This window comes from Notamacropus eugenii, chromosome 4 (assembly GCF_028372415.1).
Source record: "Notamacropus eugenii isolate mMacEug1 chromosome 4, mMacEug1.pri_v2, whole genome shotgun sequence".
Lineage (NCBI taxonomy): Eukaryota > Metazoa > Chordata > Mammalia > Diprotodontia > Macropodidae > Notamacropus > Notamacropus eugenii.
In genome coordinates, this window is record NC_092875.1 from 16951507 (window position 1) to 16973014 (window position 21508).

The 21508-nt window shown below is 42.1% G+C and overlaps 1 long non-coding RNA gene across 3 annotated transcripts in view; it reads left to right on the forward strand.

Annotated features, from left to right (window-relative positions):
• LOC140499084 (uncharacterized) overlaps positions 1 to 21508 on the forward strand; it is a 33675-nt gene that overhangs the window by 2248 nt on the left and 9919 nt on the right. The window contains exons 2-3 of one of the 3 annotated variants that reach the window (XR_011965272.1): positions 7095 to 7293; positions 9037 to 9228. The exons of 1 other annotated variant lie outside the window; for it this stretch is intronic. This is a non-coding gene — a long non-coding RNA (uncharacterized lncRNA). Of the gene's footprint in view, positions 1 to 7094; positions 7294 to 9036; positions 9229 to 21508 lie in introns of those variants that run through there. One more of the 3 variants, XR_011965270.1, reaches the window with a different exon arrangement.

A 21508-nucleotide genomic window follows, 5' to 3' on the forward strand; every position in this document is an offset into this window, starting at 1 on the left:
CACTCGCAGGAAAGCGCCATGCCACCATCATTGGTGGAGAGGCTCCCACCGTGATGTACCCTGATGAGGTCAAAGACAAGTTTTATGGAGATCTAGAGACCCAAAAGAGGACAAGCTTGTAATTCTGGGTGACTTTAATGCTAGAGTAGGCTCAGGCTACCAGACTTGGCAGGGAGTCCTAGGGAGGAATGGAGTTGGAAACAGCAATACCCATGGTCATTTGCTGCTGAAGACTTGGGCATGGCATGAGCTTCTCATCACCAACACTGTTTTCTGTTTACCTAAATGCAATAAAACTTCATGGATGCACCCTTGCAGCAAACACTGGCATCTAATAGACTACGTGATTGTAAGGAGAAGAGATAGACAAGATGTGAGAGTGACAAAAGCAATGTGTGGTGCAGAGTGCTGGACTGATCATAGACTTATCCTTTCCAAACTAAATATTTGCATTTATCAAAAGTGCTGCCGCCAAGGCAAAATGACTACCAGAAAAATTAACGTCAACAAACTAGAGCTCTTCTCTGAGTGTGAATAGCTTGTTGCTAACTTAGAGGGAAAGTTGAGCCAACACACAGTTGGCAACAGTGGAGCAGAAAAGGACTGGGCAGCTACTCATTGGGTCAGAACACTCACAAACACCAAGATTGGTTTGATGAAAATGATGGGGAAATTCAGAAGGTGTGAAACGAAAAATGAGAACTCCACAGGATTTACCAGCAAGATAGTTATCTACCTCTAAGAAGGCAGCATTTAATTCTATCAAAAGCAGAGTACAAGGAAAGCTTAGAGAGATGCAGGATTCCTGGCTCAGTAAGGAAGCAGATGAAATTTAGTTTTATGCTGATAGTAACAATCCAAAGTGCTTTTATGGTTCCCTGAAAGCTATTTATGAACCAAAAACCTATGGTGCATCACAACTACTCAATGCTGATGGAGCCACATTGATTAGTGATAAGGACATGATCCTAGACAGATGGGCTGAACACTTCCATAGTGTAATTATGATCATCATCAATCAATGCTGCGGTCACTGTCCGTTTACCTCAAGTTGAAGTCAATCCCTCCTTAGCTGAACTTCCAACTGAAGAAGAGGTTTTGAGGGCCATTAGGCTCCTTTCATGTGGCAAAGAACCTGGTGCTGATTCTATTCCAGCTGAGATTTACAAGGTAGGGGAACCATTGCTCATACAAAAGCTGAATGAAATTTCCCTGTTATATGGCAAAAGGAGCTTATCCCCCAGGAGTTCAAGGATGCCTCCATTGTACATCTCTATAAAGGTAAAAGGAATAGGTTGTCCTGCGTCAATCACAGGGGGGATCTCTCTCTTAGTCACTGCTGGCAAAATTCTTGCTAGTGTCCTCCTTAATAGGCTGATCCTTCACCTGGAAGATGGTCATATACCTGAGAGCTCTTATTGGTCTGATCATCCACAGTTGGACACACTGAAATTTCACTTTATCATGGTGTTCTTATTTTGGTCCTCTTTGAGAACCAAGGACAACAACCAATCAATCAACCATGTGCCAGCCCCTCACTAAGCCTCTATTAAGCACCTACCATGTGCTAGCACCTTTTCTTGTTCAACTGTTTCATTCTTTTCTGACTCTTTATGACTTTTCTTGGCAAAGATACTGGAGTGGTGTCAGCCCCTCACTTAACATTTGTTAGGCATCTACTGCTTGCCAGGTACTAGTCCAAGCACCAGGGATATAAAGAAAGGCAAAAGACAGTTCCTGCTCTCTGGAAGCTCATAGTCAAGTGATGCAGGGAAGGTCTGGCTTTGACTCATTACTGCCTACACTGCTCTGTGCCTCTGTTTCCTCATCTGTAGAAGGGGGCTAACAACAGCACCCACTGCACCTGGGAGAATCAAATACGATACTCCGTGAGGCTCTGGAAATTTAAAAATGTACAACGCATCTAGCTTTTTACATATATGATCTCATTTGTTGGGAAGGGAGGAAAGGTACAAGCATGGAAATTTCTCCCATATACCAGGATCTCATTTGATCTTTTACAACAGCCCTGTGAGGTAGATGTTATTATTATTCCCATCTTACAGCTGAGGCAAACAAAGGTTAAGTGACTCACCCAGGCTCTCCCTCATCTATTAAGTGTCTGAGGCAAGATTGAAATTCAGAAATTCCTGATACAAGTCCTGCACTCTTTACCTAGTTGCTTCTAAGAAGGACTCAGTTTTCAGCTTGGTATTTTGCTAGTGTAACCAAGATCCAGAGCATGGCCATGTAGACTTATGGAAATTGTAGTCCAAAAATGAAAAGGTCAGTTCTTATTTGGAAGAGAAGATTCACCAAACTGGAGGGAAGGGCATGCAGCCCCAGCATAGAGCCCCTAGTTCAGTCCAGGATTACTGAGCAGCAGATTGTCTGATTGAAGGAAAAGACCCTCTTGGGGCCAGATCTCCCCTTTTCTTCTTCCATCTATTAAAAAAACTCTGAAGAAGAGATGTATAATCGCAATGAAGAAAGGGTGCTTGTCTGTCCTCGCTCCTTGGAATCATGAAGGACTGCGAACATTTAACTCCTTCTCCCTTTTCTCCCTGTACATGGTTTTCCCTATTTCTTTTGAGTCTGATTCCTGATTTTTTTAAATTCCCTATAAACTATGACCAGTCATAGTAGCTCTGGAAATCTTCTATTAACTGCACACAGAGAGACATCAAGGGAGGAGCTGAGAAATAAAGGGACAAAGAGGATGAACTTTCCCTGTCCAACTTAGGCAGAATGGGGGGAGGGGTGTCAGGGAAAGGCATCCTTTTTTTCCCCATCCCAGCCCCAGTCGGGATGAAGTCAAGGGAAAGAGAATCTTCTGGGTTTGATTTTATTCCTAAGCCTTCTAAGGTCTTCAGTAGGAGAAATATAAGTGCCCCTTGACTGGGAGTGGGGAGAACATTTCTCTGAATTGTGTATTAGCAAGATTCAAGGATTCAGGGGGCTGAATTACTGGGGGGGTAGAGGGGAGAGGCTTCCCACACCTGAACCACCAAACTTTGTCACATGCTAGGGATTATTGTTTAACATCATTTAAACCTCAATAAGGGTCAGAGTCTAAACTAATCAACCAGAAGAAACACCTAGGCCTAACAGTTCCCTTCTTTGTTCTCAGAGTAAACTCAGAGGATGCCTCTTCTTGTGCCAACAAGGCCAGAGGGAGCTTCCTGGTAATGACTACCAAGGACAAGGCGCCTTAAGCAGACACTAACTTGAATAATGGGACTTTTTCTTATCTTAATATTTTATTGACATATACTAAGTTATACCATGTTAAATAGTAAAGGAGTAATAATAGTAAAGGAAACACAGATATCCTGGGTTGTATTTTCAATTGGCACTTTGTCAACTCTCTTATCTTGTGCTTGTAACCTATTCAATTAAGAAAATTCCTTTCTCATACTGTGGTTATTGAGTGACACAGACATCCTGAATTGAGATTGTTCTAAAATGTATTTAAATCTTCTCATTCTTTTGTTCAGATAGTCAGAATTCATATTCTGGCTCCCTGGACATACATGTTTACTACCTTTGGCTAGCTTTAAGGGAATAAACAATATGAATTGATATGCCACCTAGCCTGTTTGCCTCCTTTAACCAAACTTTTAGGTCAACACTGGCTACAGAGTTAAAATTTGATCCCAAATCTATGGGGGTTGCAGTTAGGATTGACCCTAATTCCTTAATTCCTCTGCACTTAAATTGGACTCTCTGGAGAGCAGGGACAGTTTTACTTTTGTATTATTTGCCCAGCTGTGAGCACAATGCCTGAGTATACAGTAGATGACTGATAAATATCTGTTGATTGGTTGAATGATTGGTATCACACCTGATTTTCATTACACTAAACATGTACCTGTGGGAGCCCATGCTGCTTGGGTACTAGATTGTACTTTTTCTCTTGCTGCAGAGAGTTGCTACAACCTCAGGAACTCAGAACAGTCCCCCTTTGAGAGAACCAAGGGCTAGGGACATAATATTGTAAGTAAGATATGGAGCTAGAAGGGTCTGTAAAGATCATTTTCTAACTTCCTCATTGTATAGAGGAATGAATCCAAATTCTGAGAGGTAGACACCATAGCAGTCAGGATTTGAATGTAGGTCTCTAACCGTAAATCCACTTTTTGTTTCTTTAAATATTTTATCTTAATCAGCCAAGATTCACTTTCTCTCCTTCTTACCATAACCCTTCCCCTTCCATTGAGAATATAAGAAAAACAAAACCTGTTACACACATGTACGATCAGTCAGAACAGATTTCCACACTGGTCATGGCCAAATAAATATGTGTATTTTGAGTCCTTCGTTTCTCTATCAGGAGGCAGGCAGCATGTTTCATCATTTGTCCTTCAGAATCCTGGCTGGTCACTATGCTGATAAGAATTCAACCCCCATTCCATCCCATTTATATACGATTACTTGTTCATCCATTCCCCAATTTATGGGCATCCCCTATGGGTATCCTGTTTTCTTTGCTACCTCACAAAGAGCTATAAATATTTTTGTACCGCCTTAGAGTTTGTTTTGCTTAGTACTAATCTCTCCCTTAATCAAATTCTCCTTCCCCTTTTCCCCTCTCTCTTCTATTTCTCAGATGAATGAAATGTATTTTTGTGCCTTATGCACTCTCTGTGTGTTCTTCCCTTTTCTGACCAGTTCAGATAAGAATGAGGATTCTGTGTCATCTGTTCCCCTCATCCCACCTACCTTGTTTGTATGGATGATTACATGTGCATTCTAATTATGTGAGATAATTTTCCCTTACCTTCCTTTCCCTTTTCTTTCTCTTTCTGTTTTTAAAATCATCAAAACATAACAGAAGCAGTCTCAGGTCTTGTCTAGTTGGACTCCTGTAGGAAACCTGATGATGACAGGGTTCAGATGGGATATATTCTCTATATTTTAATATAAACAGTTTGTCTTTGTTTAGTTATTTGTCATTCTTCTTTCATATTTACCTTTTCATGTTTCCATTCATTCTTGTATTTGATCTTCAGAGTTTCCCAGCAGCTCTATTCCTTTCATCAGGAATGCTTGGAATTCCTCTGTTTCATTAAAGATCCATTTTCCTCACTGTGGTATTATTCACATTTTTGCTGGGTAGTTATTCTTGACTTTAAGCCTATTAGAATACCCTGTTTTCTAGAGCTAAGGCCCAACAAGCAAGTTGGGCCCTAAGCTTAGCATAACAACAATCCTTTGTGCTCACCCTCTGGATGAACACTGCTGCAACAGTGAACACAGAACTGATGTTCTCTGAACTGGGCTAACAGGCCCAGACATGAAGCCCTGCTATAAATGAACTTTTTGTCATTAGACAACCTTGTCTCACTGTTGCTACACTTTACTTTTTGACTCTGACTCTTTGTTTAGCTACAAGTATATAATTCAAGGTTTGGCCACACTAAGATGGGTTCCCACTAGGAGTGGGGAGCTGGTATGTGTATCTAATTTCCTTTCTTGAATAAAAGCCAGTTCCTTCACTTTGAAATTAAATTTCTTTTTGATTCCTGACTTTCCTGTCTCTAACCTGCCCTGTTCAGCTCTGGCCATCCCTGGGTTAGAGGCTGGTTCCATCCAATTGACCAGCCCATAACTTTTGCTTCTGAAATATTGTATTTATAGTGGTCATTGCTAAATCATGTGTGATTCTGACTGTGATTCATCACTGCTTGAATTCTTTCTGGATGTTTGCAGCATTTTTTCTTTAATTTAGAAGCTCTGAATTTTAATTATGATATTCTTAGGACTTTTAGGGGTTTCTTTCTAGGGATGACCAGTAGATTCTTTCCATTTCTACTTTGCCCTCTTCTTCTAAGGGATCCAAGCAATTCTCTTTTAAGATTTCTTGAAATATTGTATCTAGATTCCTTTTTCTTTTTTTGGCCATGGTGTTCAGATAATCTAATGAATCTTAAATTTTTCCTTCTTGGCCCATTTTCCAAGTCAATTGTTTTTTATTATGAGATAATTTTTTTCAGTCTTTTGACTTAGTTTTGATATTCTTATCTCATGAAGTCATTTCCTTCTATTTGGTCCTTTCTAATTTTCAGGGCATTTATTCTTGAGGCAAAGTTTTTCAAGGTCAAGCTGTTAATTCCTTTTCTAATTCTTTCATTATACTTCTCATTTCTACTTGAATTTTTCCAACTTTTGTCATCCCATTTATATAAACATTTTTAAGTCTTAAAAGATAAAACCCTGTTGCTTCATCTCTTCCAGGAATTCTAGTTGAGCTTGTGCCCAAGTTGTGTTTTTCTCTGAAGAACTGTATCTAAATGTTCGAAATCATTCTATTCTGTGTTTGTGTTTTCAGCATTTCTACCACCATAATAGTTCTTTATGGTAGGTTCTTTTTTGCTTTTTAAAATTTTTGTTGTTTACCCGTGTTTCTAGTCTATCTCCTGACTTTCGACTTGATTGTAGGGCTGGACTCTGTGCGCTTCTGGAAGAAAGGTCTGGATTGATCCTGTTATTACTATAGACCTGAAAGTTTGGTTAAAAAAGGCAAACAGGCTACATGCATATGTTTATTCCCTTAAAGTTAGCACTTACATGATCATGGAGCCAGAAAAACTTCTGACTGCCTAATACAAGAATGACCAGGCTTAAATCTGCTTTAGGACAATCCAAGTTGTCTATGTCCTTCAGATTTATGGTCTCCATGAGTGATTAACTATACCACAAGAGAGGAATTTCTTAATTGGATAGGTTGTAAATACAATAAGAGAGTTGACAAGGTATCAATTGAAATTGCAACTCAGAACACCTGTGTTTTTTCTGTCATTAATATGTCATAACATAGTATATGTCCACAAAAATATTAAGATATGGAAAAAGTCCCATTATTCAAGATAGTGTCTTGGGTTAAGGGTCTCATAAAGAATACTAAGTCAGCCCCATCTGATCTTGTTGACATAGGAAGAGGTATTCTCTGAGTTTTCTTCAGAGAACAAAGAGACTGTTAGGTCCAGGTTGTTCTGATTGATTAATTCAAACTCTGGCCCTTATTAAAGTCCAAAAATGATGTTAAATATTATCACCACTTTCTTGGGATAGTGAATATTTTGTTCTTTTAGGAACTCGGGGACAGGTTGGAGATCTGCAAGTTTTCAGTACTCCTAAAGTAATCTGATCTGGGGCAAAGTCTGATTGCTACCTCCTGGTCTGAGCTCTGTAAATTCCTGACCTGGGTTTGAGTCTGAGCAAGAGTGGATACTACTGGATTTTACCTTATCAGCCAGCTGGAAAGCTCTGTTGGTTCAAAGTGACAAAATTGTAAGTTCCTCTTTGGTCTTGGATTCCTGCTTTGGTTATTCTTCTGTAGAATGGGATAGATTCTTGAAGTGAGATTCTGATCTGAACTTGAGTTCCGAGCTGCTGCTGCCACCACCCCTTTCTAAAGGTCCTGATTTCCTGGGTTCACTGCCTAGAATCTCCAGCTTCCCTACCTGGGAATGTTACCCCTAGGTTCAGGTCCTCTTCTCACTTGGCCCTAGATATACAACTATGTAATAGGTAACAAAGCTGCTAGTTCCTAACCATCCCTTTAGCATACTCCAGAATGACACTTGACACTCACTAGCTGTGTGACCTTGGGCAAGTCACTTAATCCCAATTGCCTCATCCTGGGTCCTCTCCAGTCATCCTGATAAATATCTGGTCACTGGATTCAGATGACTCTGGAGGAGAAGTGAGGCTGGTGACCTGCACAACCCTCCCTTGCTCAAAACAAAGTCAAGTCATTGTTTCTCTGATGGCATGGTCTTCTTTGTCACTGAAGGATGAACACACACACACTCCAGAATGAGTCTGAGGGAGCCCTTACATCTTGGATCTCCTCCAGCCCTACCACAGTCTCTTCTTGAGCACTGTCACTGCTCCTGGCCTGACTCTGATGGCATGCTTAGATGTATGTGCTTGGGCCCCAATTCTAAAATCACATTTCTCTTTAAAAATCACATTTCTCCCTAGCCTCAAAACACTATCCCAGGCAGTTTCTTCCCAGCCCAAGGACACACACTGTCCTAGCAACAACCGTTATCTCCCTTCCTGCCATAGTAGCCTGCTGCACCTATAGAACTCATTAGTTTGAACCAGCTGTGTACTGGCTTAATGGACTGTTCACTGGGTCATAATGACAGTTACTACTCACTGACCAATTATATGTATTCTAGATTTAGGCATATGTATACTCGCTTACATTTATCTTATCTAACAAGACATGGATGAGAGCGACCTGGTATTTCTGAGCCAGCCCTGGGCACTGCTGGACTTAGTGACTACTCAGGTCTAAAACCACACCTCCATGTAGCCTCCCCTTGGGCTGTTTCCCAATGAATTTTGGGTAAAATACCTATGCAGTAGATACCAAAAGTACATGTTCCTTTAAGAACTGACCACTTCTTAACCACTCCCTAATCCCACCTCAAAACACCTAGTTAGCATATTTGGCACAAATGATACTATACAGTATCCTATATAAACTTTCCCTGTACCCCTCTAAGGTTGAAGGTTCCCTATGTTAAAAGTGAGCCCATCTAACAAGCCCCCAACTGTGAGAAATATGCTCACCTTAAATAAAGAACAATACCTGTTGTGAAATCAGGAGAGTCTTTATTAATCTTTACATCCATTCCCCCTGAATGAACTGGTAGCCTCCCCCAGTAAGGCTATAGGAAGACTACAACACATGTAGGAAGATGGGGCTTCTTATACTGTTTTCTGAACTTTGGATCTCCCGAGACACTGTCCCCTGGCCATGTGACTCCATGTTCTCCTCTCTGATAGGCCTTTCCTCACCCAGATCCGTGGGTCTGCTCATTAGTTTCTGACCTCTGACCTGTCCATGCTAGGTCACAACCCTTATCACCTAGGAATGACTTTCTTACTTCCCACACCTAAGATCTCTTGCCTGCTGAAAAGCATAATAAATCTTTATTGATCTCAACAATGCTTGAGTCCATGAATTCTTCTCCACATGACCTGCCCCTAATACCCTGGTCTTTGTGATCTTTCCAGCCATCATCAACTCCATCTCCAGTGTCTGCATACCTCCCTATGTATCTCCCCATGCTGAGCAGTGCTGGACAACTTTGACTTCTGGATTTTCTCATCAGGATTTATTCTGGGGCATTTTTTAGATTCATTTGAAGAAGTTTCTGGAGGATAGCTCACAGTTTTGCTTCAGTTGTGTTGAGAACCCTCAGATTCAAGGGCAAAAGGCATGGATCTGCCTCAAAAAAATTCGACTCAAGCTTTCTTTCATTCAGAGACAAGCTTTCTTAAAACACCTGATTGGGGTGGGAGAGAATTTAAGAATTCATACTCTTGTTCAGATTTTAATCAGGGCAAGATGGATCTTTTATGCCGAAAGACTGTGCCAAGATCTGGATGTGCCCAATAGCCTGGGGGGACCAGGAGGTAACCAAGAAGGGGTCTAGATGGGATTAAGGGTGGAAAATAGCCTGGGGTGGTCTGGAGGTAACAGACAATAAAGGTGGAGCTGGGTCAGAGATAACCGAGAATGAAGGTGAGGGTGTGGGACCACAATGAAAGGAGAGTTGAAAGGATACCGGGATGGGCAATTCCTAAAGCATCAGGCATCAGGCAGAGACTTGGTCATGTTGGAAAGTCCAGGGACTTCCACTTTTTCAGGTCCAGACACCAAAGACATGGTCTTTTCCTTTTAGGCATTCAGATCCCATCCGCATTCAGCCTCAGACTCTTACTAGTTGTGTGACCATAGGCAAGTCACTTCACCCTGTTTGCCTCAGTTTCCTCATCTATTAAATGAGCTGGAGAAGGAAATGGCAAACCACTTTCTTCCAAGAAAAACCCAAATGGGTTCAACAGCAATAATTACCTCTGTGATAAAACACATATTCTTTAGACTAGCATTTAAAATTCTCCATAGCCTACCTTCAGTCAACCAACGTGAGTTTATGAAGTGTCTACTAAGTGCCCAGGCACTAAACCCTAGGGATACAAAGGCAAGCCAAAAGACCATCTAATCTAATGAGAACAGGCATCATATGCAAAGGAGATGGGGGAAGGGGGACAAGAGCAAGCTACTTTTATGTTTCTTTCATTTACTCAAGTTCAAAACTATTTCCCCTAAATTCAAATACCCAGTCTGACCACAGAGAATTTGCTCATGCCTGACCCCACCCCCAGTAACAGCACTCCTTGGTCCTCTCCACCTTTCAATTCAATTACATTTATTAAGCACTTACTGAGGGTCAAGTACTGAGATAGGCACAGGAGACGCCAAAGACAAGGAAAGAGACATAAAAAAGTCACTACCCTCAAGGAACTTACATTCCACCTCCATTCAAAATCCTAACTTTCTGTCAAGACTCTTTGTTATCAAAATCTTCATCCAGTGGATAGATTTGGAGTAAGGAAGATCTGGGTTCAAATCCAGCCTCAGATGTTTCCTAGCCATGTGACCCTGAATGAATCACTTAATCTCCATTTCCCTCAGTTTCTTTATCTGTAAAATGGGAATAATAGCAGCCCCTACCTCACAGAGTTGTTACTAGGATAAAATGAGGTAATACAGAATATTCCAAAAATCTAGTGCAGTTTTAAGTTTTTTGCTAAGCACTTTGCAAACCTTCAAATGGTATTCTCACCTCCCTCTTCTATTATCTTAGCAGCCTGTTTTTTTCCTGGGTCATTCTTTAAACTCTACCATTTTCTACCTAGTATTTGTTAAAAGTAGACTTGGAGAACATCTCTGACTCCACCACTTGGTCCTGTGAGTGAAATCTTGTTAAGTGAAGGCCCCTCAGGCATGAATTCCCCAAATCTCCCACCCTGCCTGACAAAGCTAGAATAACTCAGTATCCCCCTTAGGCAAATTAAATGCTCCAGGATGGAGGAGAACCTCCAAAGTTCTGGTCAGGTGATTTGGTGTGCCCCACCCCCTTCACTTCCCCTTCACCACCCCCTTATGCCACGTCAGCACACTTCCCTTAAGTTCCATATTTGGTAACAAAAACCCTCATTGGTGAGCAATGATCCTTTCCATGTTCTTTGTATTCTTTGTCTCTGGGTAGATTCCTGCACTTAGACTGTACACCTGGATTCCCAGTGTGTGGGATACAGTGACCCTTACTCAAATTAAACTCAGAGGCTTCTTAAGATAGAAGGCAAAAAGGAATTTATTACAATCTCATGAGAAGGGGCACTTCCCGTGAGACCACGGGTGGTGTCCGCAAGGGAAGGTATTTGAGCGGAGTGGAGTACAACATTATATAGTCCCTAATGTGGAAGCCCACTAGCCTCTCTTCCCATTGGCTGGGAATCCAGGCGTACAGTCTAAGTGTGGGAATCTACCCCAGAGACAAAGAACAGGGAAAGGATCGTTGCTCACCAATGAGGGTTTTTGTTACCAAATATGGAACTTAAGGGAAGAATGCTGATGTAGCAGTGGTAAAGGAGAAGGGTACACCAGGTCACATGATGGGAACCCTGGTGGTTCTCCATCCTGTGGTATTTTATTTGCCTAAGGGGGATACTTACTTATTTTAACTTTGACAGGAAGGGGGGGGGGTGGTTTTGGGAAAATTATGCCTGGGGGGGTCTTCATTTAACCTGATTTCACTCACCGGCCAATGTACGCCACTCTGCTCAGGTGCAGAGGGCCATATTCATTCTTCCATTTGGTGATTCTCTCAAGTTTAGGACCTTTCTACAAGACTTACCTTCTCTGGATCTCATTGGCAAAATGAGGGCCTTGGAAAGATCCATGGAGTCTGGAGTCAGAGGACTTGAGTTCAAATCCTACCTCTAACTGCTTAGTACCTGTGTGATGTTGAGCAAGTTACATGACCTCCCTAAGCCTCAGTTTCCTCATCAACAAGGGCATTAAGCAGAATGGCCTTTGAGGTCCTTTCTGGACCTCTAGGATCATTCTAGGGCAGAACTGGGAGTGATGGAAGAAAGTTGCAAAGATGCAAATTTTGGAAAGATTCCCTACAGTCAGAACTGCCCCAAAGTGTAATGGACCACAGGAGATAGCTGATTCTCTCTCACTTGTTGAAGTTGAGTTCTATCTGGCTCTTCCTGACCCCCAGAGGGTATTTTCTTGGCAGAGATAGCAGAGCCATTTGCCATTTCCTTCTACAGCTCATTTGGCAGATGAGGAAACTGAGGCAAACAGGGTAATGTGACTTGCTCAGGGTCACAAAACTAATGAGTGTCTAAGACTGGAGTTGACCTCAGGCCTCCTTGACTTCAGACCCAGTGTTCTATTCAGTAAAACCCTGCCTCTCCCTCAAAGAGACAGAGCTCTTCAAATAAGGATTGAATGGCCACTTGTACAATGTGTTGTAGCAGGAGATTGTTTATTTGGTCTGAGTTGGATTAGATGGTTTCTGAATTCCTTAGACTCATAATGAACCTGTGGATAGAAGGGAATCTGGCTACAAGCCATGAGGAAGCCCTCACACCCACAGGAAGTGTCCAGTAATCATTTTTTGAAAGGAAAATTCTTTGTTTGGGCTTTCACCCTGATTAACAAGGCAAAACTCAAGACAAAGTGAATTTAAAAGGATTTTATTTTAACTATGGGCTGATCACTAAAGATCAGCAATGACAATTTTTATAAGTTACTTCAAGACTATTCAGATAGGACCATCTCAGCACAAAAGGCTGGACGTGGACATCTCAGTTCCTTCCCAACTAAGCAAGAACATGACAATTTGCAGGGGGATGTGTGGGGGAGGTGACAAAGAGCAGGTTACACAAAAAGCTTCGGACTTGGTGTCTCCTTCCCCACCAGAGCCTCCCCAACACTGAATGATAATCAGGGCTGGGAACAGTGGGTAACTGAGTCAGCGTAACTTTCAATATTCTCTCCCCCGGTGAGGAAAGTCTTTTGCAAATGTACCATCTTGGACCCAAGGAGGGTTTGGGAGCAGGATCAAGCTAATGATGGCTTCTGGGAATTAGGCACAGGCTAATGGAAAAGGGTTCCCCTGAGCATGAGAGCATTGGGTAGGAAGTTCTATGGGACACTGGTTCTGGCCAGGAGGAGACACTCTGCGACATGCAGTGAAAGCCCTGGTACCTGGTCAGACCTGTGCCTGCCCCAAGGTTCAAGCCATGACCTTGGCCTGGATCATCCCCTTGTTCTCATAAGGGAGTTCTTGGTCCTGCCAGTTGTAACAATGGAATTGAAGTCCATGAAGGGGGTGGGTAGGTGGGAAGGAAATAGGGATTAATGCTTTCTTGGAAGGAAGACTACTTCAAGGCTAGGTGCTTGGGTTGCCTTCCTAATAGCAAGCAATACACAGAGATGAGGTCATAGATTTAGACCTGGGAGGGACCTTGGAGTTCATCTAGTCTGCTAATCATTTAATATAAATTTTGGACTTTAATAAGGGCCAGAGCTTGAATTAAGAAGAGCCTGGACCTAACAGTCTCTTTGTTCTCTGAAGTAAACTCAGAGAATACCTCTTTCTATGTCAACAAAGCCAGATGGGGCTGACTTAGTATTCCTATCTTGAATAATGGGACGTTTTCCATATCTTAATATTTTGTGGACATATACTGTGTTATGATATGTAAAGAAATCATAGACATCCTGGGTTGTAATTTCAATTGAAACTTTGTCAACTCTGTTATCTTATTGTATTTACAACCTATGCAATTAAGAAATTCCTTTCTCATGGTCTAGTTAATCATTCATGGAGACCATAAATCTGAAGGACACAGACCACCTTGGATTGTCCTAAAACAGATTTAAGCCCAGTCATCTTTGTATTAGTCAGTCAGGAGTTTCCTGGCTCCGTGATTCACATAATCATTAACTTTAAGGGAATATAACTGTATGCATTTAGCCTGTTGCCTTTTTCTTAACCAAACTTTCAGGTCAACAAGTCCAAGGAACAAAAGACTTTGCTGAAAGTTGAAGGCATATTTAGTGCCAGAGGCTGCTGAGTTCTAAGTTTTCTTCCTTTATGCCCTCGTATTTTACCCCATTGAAAACTGCATCCTAGAATCAAATAATGACAGAAAAAGCAGAGGTAGAAGGGATATCAGGCCACCTAATCAAACCTATTCCCAAACAAGATCTCTAGAGGACATGTAGTCCTGCAGTGTTTGCTCGAAGATCTCCATCGTGGGAGCTGGAAGCCTGCATCTCTGGAGGCCATCCATTTCACTCTGGGTTAATTCATGTTTAGGAAGCAGTTTTCCCTAACCTGCAGCTTACATTTGCCTCTTTGCAGTCCACCCTCTCCCACACATACTTCTTGTTCCTACTCTCACCTTCTGGGGGCAAAGAGAGAAAGTCTAATCCCTCTTTCAGAGCATAGCCTTCAAAGACTTCACTAACAGCCATTTTGTTCTCCAGGCTAATCTCCAGGTTAAAGACTTCTAGTTTCTTCTGCTGAGCTTTATATGACTTTCCTTTAAGAACTCTCTTAAGAACTTTGGAATTAATTGTGTAACATAGGAGACACTGGTACAGGACCACTCAGACTGGCATGCCCCCCTCAGAGAAAGTGCTGAGCTCTATGAGCAAAGTAGAATTGAGACAGCTCAAAGGAAATGCAGGATGTGCAGATTTAAAGTTTCCACCCTAAATGTTCACATGGACTATCTGTGCCCAGTGTGTGGTAGGGCATTCCAAGCTCGTATTGATCTGATTAGCCACAGTCAGCCACATTGAAACTTGCCTCTAGCATGGTGATGTCATGTGGGTCCTCCTTGAGAACAAAGGACAATGATCATATGGCTCTCCCTACTCCAGGCCAAGGGCAGCTAGGTAGCACAGCAGATAGAATGCCAGGCCTGGAGTCAGGAAGATCTGAGTTCAAATCTGGCTTCAGACACTTATTAGCTACGTGACTCTGGGCAAATCACGTAATCCCTATCTGCCTCAATTCCTCATCTGTAAAATAGGAGCCCCCTGGAGAAGGAATGACAATCCACTCCAGTATCTTTGCCAAGAACAAAAGTCCATAGGGTCACTTAGAGTTGACGTGACTGACCAACAACTCTAGACCATCTTCTCTATAGATAGCTTTAGTGCTCAGAGAGGCACATCCAGGCCCTTCATTTTACTCCTTACCTCACTCCCCCTTCTCATCATTTCCCCAGCCACAAGTCAATTAAAAGTTACACTTGCACCCCATCCAACCCTCCTGTGGTGGAATCCTGATCCAATCCATCCTGCCATTATTCCTGGCAGGACTATTTCAATCTACTCCCTAGGAGTCCCACTCACTGTACTTGTAATGTTCCAGACCAAAGAAGCACCTCCCTTCCACTCCCTAATATGTTGTCTTCCCTACAAGAAATGAAGTTTCTAGAGGGCCAAGCCCATCTTTGCTTTTGTAATTGAGTCCCCAGAGCCTGTAGTGAAGTTGTAAGTACTTAATAAATATTCATTCATTTATTCATTCATTCATTCATTCATTCAAGAAGTGAGTCAAGGGATGGCCCCTTTAATTAGAAAAAAAGAAAAAAATCAAGCTGGAAGGGGGAAGAGAAACGGTTGCCATTGACATTCACTGTAAGCCAGGAAGGCCCAAAATACAGCCAGTAAGTGGAGCTGAGGAAAGGAACTATTGTGGTCCAATCTGTGAGCTTCAGAATGTACTGGGTTTAAAGGGCAGGCAGGCAGGAAGGAAGGAAGGAAGGAAGGAAGGAAGGAAGGAAGGAAGGAAGGAAGGAAGGAAGGAAGGAAGGAAGATCTACTGGGCAACTTCTGGTCTATTCATTGAATGGGCAGTGCCTTAGTGAGTGCCTGAAAAGGCCTTAGCCTAAAAGGGTCAGGGTCTCCCATTGCACCCTGGGCCATCCGCAGTCGTCTTGAAGAATATTTGGCCGCTGGACACAGATGGCTCTGGAGGAGAAAGTGAGGCTGGTGACCTTGCACAGCCCTGCCTCACTCAAATCAGTGTCAATTGCAAGTCGTATCATCATTTTTTGATGTCATGGTTCTCTTTGAAAACAAAGGACAAAAACAACAATGTTCATTGTTTTATTCATACAGCATGAACTCTAGGCCCTTCCCCATGCCAGTGGCCCACCTCTGGCTTATCAATGTGCTTCTTAAATGTGGTGTCCAGAATCAGACCAATCGGGCAACAAGACCAATCAATCAAGAATCAGACCAATCAATCAATCATTTTGTCATTGTGCTGGGAGCTGGGGATACAAGCACAAAGAAAGATTCCTTCTGCTGATTTTAATAGGAGAGAAAACAGTTCATATGAAAAGGAATAAAAGATTTCATTACATTTATGCATTTATTTATACATTTATTACAATATAGTTAAGTATTAGGTAGTTTGGGAGGGAGGGAGAGCATTAACAATTTGGAGGGAGGGGGAAATCCAGCGGCACTGGAACTACATCTTAAAGGAAGAGACATTGAGGTAGAGGTAATGAAGGAGTGAGTGCATTCCAGGCATGTGGGGAATTGGAACATAATGCATAATACTGCCGATGGAGTGTGACTAGGGCAGAGGGCAGAGGGCAGAGGGACTCTCTACATTTTATTTCTAGAAGCTATACCTCTCTTGTACCCATGCACACACGGAGGAAGAGACAGAAACACAAGGAGAGGTAGAGACAGATAGAAGAATGCCATGGCATCTGTCTCTGTCTCTCTATCCCTTCTTGCATGTGTGCATGAACACACAAGCAAAGGTGGTGAAGGAGAGAATTAAGAAGTGAAAGCCTCCTATTTCTGTGTAAGGAAAGAGTCCTCCCCTCATATTCAGTCCAACTTCAGGGTCACTGACAGTTGTTTCCTTGTCTCCTCTATCTCCAAGGGCATAAAGAGAGCTGTGTGGCTCAGTTCCCAGAACATGTCAGTCATGACACCTACATTTGCATAGTTATTTTATGGCACAATTTACAGCCTGGAACGGGACCACATCTCATGGGTCAAGGTAACTTGTGAATCTCTCATCAGGAAATGCTATGGACATGAGAAAAGCAAATTCAAGTCCTGAGGGCCTTGCCAAATATTTTAGGAAACAGAAGATGTGTTTCTTGAAACTAAAATGACTGCTGAGAGGTTTGCTTCCTGGGGTTTTCACAGGAGCTACAGAATATTTCTTAATTCCATGTGACCTTTCCCAAACATGGAGGAAACACGCTGTCTGTTAATGATAGAAAACTATTCCCATAATACTGAGAGTTTCGGATTATTCTAAAGTGTTAAAGAGGGTAGAGGGGAGAAAGCCTTGGCAGAGGGATGCAGAGGGTTGTAATGGTAAAGTTAAAAATCTTCCCTGCCCATTAATAGGACTCAGGTGGGGCTTTCAGGGGATGTTTGTTTCCTGTGAAGGCCCACACCATTTGTTGATTGCTAATGAGGCACTGGGTCACGAGGGGTCATGGCCTTCCCACTCTGAAAAGAGTATATATACTCTGAGGGGAGGTTTTGCTTTGGGGCTTGTGTTTGTCCTTCGTTCTTGAAACGGACCATGATGTCACACGATGATATAACTTGTACTTGACTTTGATTTGAGTGAGGGAGGGCTGTGCAAGGTCACCAACCTCCCTTTCTTCTTCTTTGGAGCTTAGTTTTTGGAAGGAGTTTCCTGTGCCAGATGAGACTCTGGGCAGCCGCTAAGGAGCCACCCCCTCCCCGATCCCCCCTTTGAAAACTCAGATGTTGGTGCTTCTCTCTCTGGTAATGATGTATATATTGCCTATGGTCAGACAGTTGGAAGCCCTGTCTGTTGGTCCTGCTTGCATTTTCACCATTGGTATATGTGTTTGATTAAAGTGATTGTTGACCCCTCAAAAGTTGCTTTCCTTTTAAAAAAGCAGATCTAAGAACCTGTGCAGCAGGTTCTCCCATGTATGCCAGGGGGCTTACTACTACAGGGATTGCCATGGAGACCTACTGGTTTGCCCATGGGGCATTTCTCCTGAAAAGTCATGACAGCCCATACCCTTCTGTCAAACCTTCCCTGAGAACAAAACCTTCCAAACCATTCTAGTTTGGGTTTTGTCTCCTTTGATTTCCTCTAGGGAAGCTCAGTTGCACTGAGGATAGAGTGTTAGATCTGGAATCAAGAAGACTCATTTTCCTAAGTTCAAATCCAGTCTTAGACACTTACTAACTGTGTGACCCTGGGCAAGTCACTTCACCCTGTTTGCCTCAGTTTCCTCATCTATAAAATGGACTGGAGAAGGAAATGGCAAACTGCTCCATTATCTCCACCAAGAAAACCCCATATGGGATCATGAAGAGTCAGACACAACTGAAACAATGGAACAACAACAATTTGGTTCAGGTCAAGAAGCGCTTATTAAGTACCAACTATGAGTAAATGAGGACAGCCAGGTGGCACTGTGGATAGAGCACCAGGCTTGGAGTCAAGACATCTCATCTTCCTGAGTTTAAATCTGGTCTCAGACATGTATTAGATGTATAACCCTTGGCAAGTCACTTCCACTGGGTTGGTCTCCGTTTCCTCATCTGTCAAATGAGCTGGAGAAGGAAATGGCAAATCACTTTAGTATCTTTGCTAAGAAAACTCCAAATGGAGTCATGAAGAGTCAGGCAGGACTGAACAACCACAACATGAGCAAATAGAAAGGGAGTGGTTTATGTAGGATAGCACAATCTGTCCTTGGAGTCAAGAAGACAGGTTCAAATCCCACTCTGACACATGATAGACATGTGATTTGTGGCCAAGTCAGTGATACCAAATTAAAATAGAAACAAGGGCCACCAAATTATCCATGAGGATCCCTGTGGGTCTCGTGTTGACTTAGAAAATCACACATCTTTATAGATTTCTTTCAAAAAAAATTTTTTTAATACATTGTCACATTAAAAATCAGATAGGAACTACATTTTAATGTGGTTCAGCTACACTTGGGAGTGTTGAGGGCTGAGTCAGCTGGGTGTCTGACCCCTCTGTCCTCGGCAGCTATCTATCATTATGGGTGTCAGATGGACTGCCAGTCTACCTCCCCCACAATGAAATCACAAGTCTAGACAAAAATGAAAGAGCTAGAAATGGTTGTAGGCCTTATTGAGCCCAATGCCTTTAGTTTTCAAATGAGGAGACTGAGGTACAGAAAAATTAAGTGACTCAGATTATATAGGTAATAAAGAGCAAAGTAACAGCAGCTTCTTCTTTAATGTCATTACCACTGATAAAAACCATCCATTTCTGATACTGAACCATTTGATAACAGCAAGTACTTGGATAGTGAGAACTTTCTTTCCTTTGTCTTTAATCACTATGGCTCCATCTGCGAAGCTATACTACCTAGGGGGCGAACTGGAGGGATCTGGGCAGCTTGCCTTGTTTGGAGGTCATCTGGAGGGCACGGGCACCATAGTATAAGTTGGAGAGTATCCAAAAGAAGACAACTGGTATTGTTTAGATCTTGGAGTCTAAGTCACCTGGGCCATCTCTAGTCGTCCTGATCTGTGTCTGGCCACTAGACCCAGATGACTCTAGAGGAGAAAGTGAGACTGGTACAACCCTCCATCACTTCAATTCATTTGCAAGTCATGGCATCGACTCCTTGATGTCATGGTCCTTTTCAAGAATGAAGGACAAACCATTAAGTCATATGAGGATTGTGGAAGGAACTTGGAGTAGGTGTCTTCTGGAGAAGAGAAGATTCAGACCCAGACACAACTGTTGTTAGGCATGAGAAGGGCTATCTGTTGTGTCTGGCTGTATAAGGCAGAACCAGCAACCATGGATTCAAGTTACAAAGATCAAAATCTAGTCTTGATGTCACTGAAAACTTCCTGCCTCAAAGTGGAATGGGGCCTACTCAAGAGATGGTGGACTCCTCCTCATTGGATATCTTCCAGCAGAGGTTGAATGGTTAGGTTAGCCTGAAGATTCTTTTCCATGGATGGTTTAGACTAGGTGGCTGCTGATGCCCCTTCCCTCTCTAAAATCCTGTGCTTCTGCATAGCAGAGAGTGGTGGACTTGGCTGAAGAGCAACTCACTTCAAATCATACCTTGGAAACTTATGAACTGTCTGACTGTGGGCAAGCCATGATCAGAGCCTCAGTTTTCTAATGAGAAATGTACATAGTAGTATTTGTATTATAGCAATCCAAAACAACTCTGGAGGACTTATGGTGAAGGTATGGTGGAGCCTGAATGCAGATTGAAGATTTCTTTACTTTCTTTAATGGGTGGTGGTGGGGTGCTGTCTGTGTTTTCTTTCATAGCATGACTTACATAGAAATGTGTTTTGTATGACTACATATGTATAACTTCTGCCAAATTGCTTGCCTTCTCAATGGGGGAGCACAGTGAGAGAGGGAGAGAATTTGGAACTCAAAATTTGAAAAAAAGAATGTTAAAATTATTCTTATATGTAATTGTGGGGAAATTTTTATATATATCTATATCTATATATGTATGTAGGTGTGTATGTATGTATGTATGTATTTGTACTACCTACCCTACAGGGTTATTGTGAATAAAGTACTTTTTAAACCTTGCAAGCTAGTCTTAAAACTTGTGTGTTTTAGGTATGGGATGGGATGTGTGGGTGGGAGGGTATGTTGAGGTTGACTGTTTCCTCAGAAAATATTCCCCTTGGTGGCATGACCTGGGACAGGATTCCAGACTCTGTGGATAATTGGTCTGACCTAGCAGGAGCATTTCTAGTGTTCTCTAGCTCCTGCTAGACAATGAACATCCTAATTAGAGGAGATCCTTATGTGTTTATTAAGGCACAATGCTGAGTGAGATTTCCTAAGTCCTGAAGCCAGTGCAGGGTTCTTGCCCCTGTCAGGATTTCTGGACCTATGTGAGAGCGATGAAAACTTGTTTATTCATAAAATTTTTTAAGAGACACTTTTCACTGAGTCAGACTGACCTTTGTCACAACTGGGGTGAATTAAAAAGGTTTTTACTGTCTTTGTTATTCTTGTATCCTGAGGGATTTGGTAGTAAAACACTAATACTTCCTTCTGGCTTCATACAGAAGGCTGAGATGTCTCTCCCCACCCCTAACTTCAAGGACAGTTTGATATCTCTCCAATTCCCAGAGACAAGATCACTTCTAGGGCCATAGGATGGAGGACCAGAAGAGACTCAAGAGATCATCTAGCAGAACACCTTCCCTCCACTTTTATAGAGAAAGAAACTGAGGTCCAGAGAGGACACCAGTAAATTGCAGAGTCCAAAGGAGGGCAACTAGTAATGGTGAAAAGCTTCGAGATCATTGCTATTTGAGGACTGCTTGAGGGAATTAGAGATGCTTAGGTTGGAAAAAAGAAGACAGACTTCTTGTATCAAGTAACTAACATGGAAACGATTTACATGATTGCATATGTTTACCTATATCTGATCTTTCACCATCTCAGGGAGGGGGAGGAAAGGGAAGGCGAGAGGAATCAAATTTAGAACTCAAAACAAAAAAAAAATGTTAAAAATGGTTTTAACATGTAGTTGAGGGAAAAGTAAAATATCAAAATAATCAACATTTAATTATTTAAAATATATTCATTTAAAAACAATA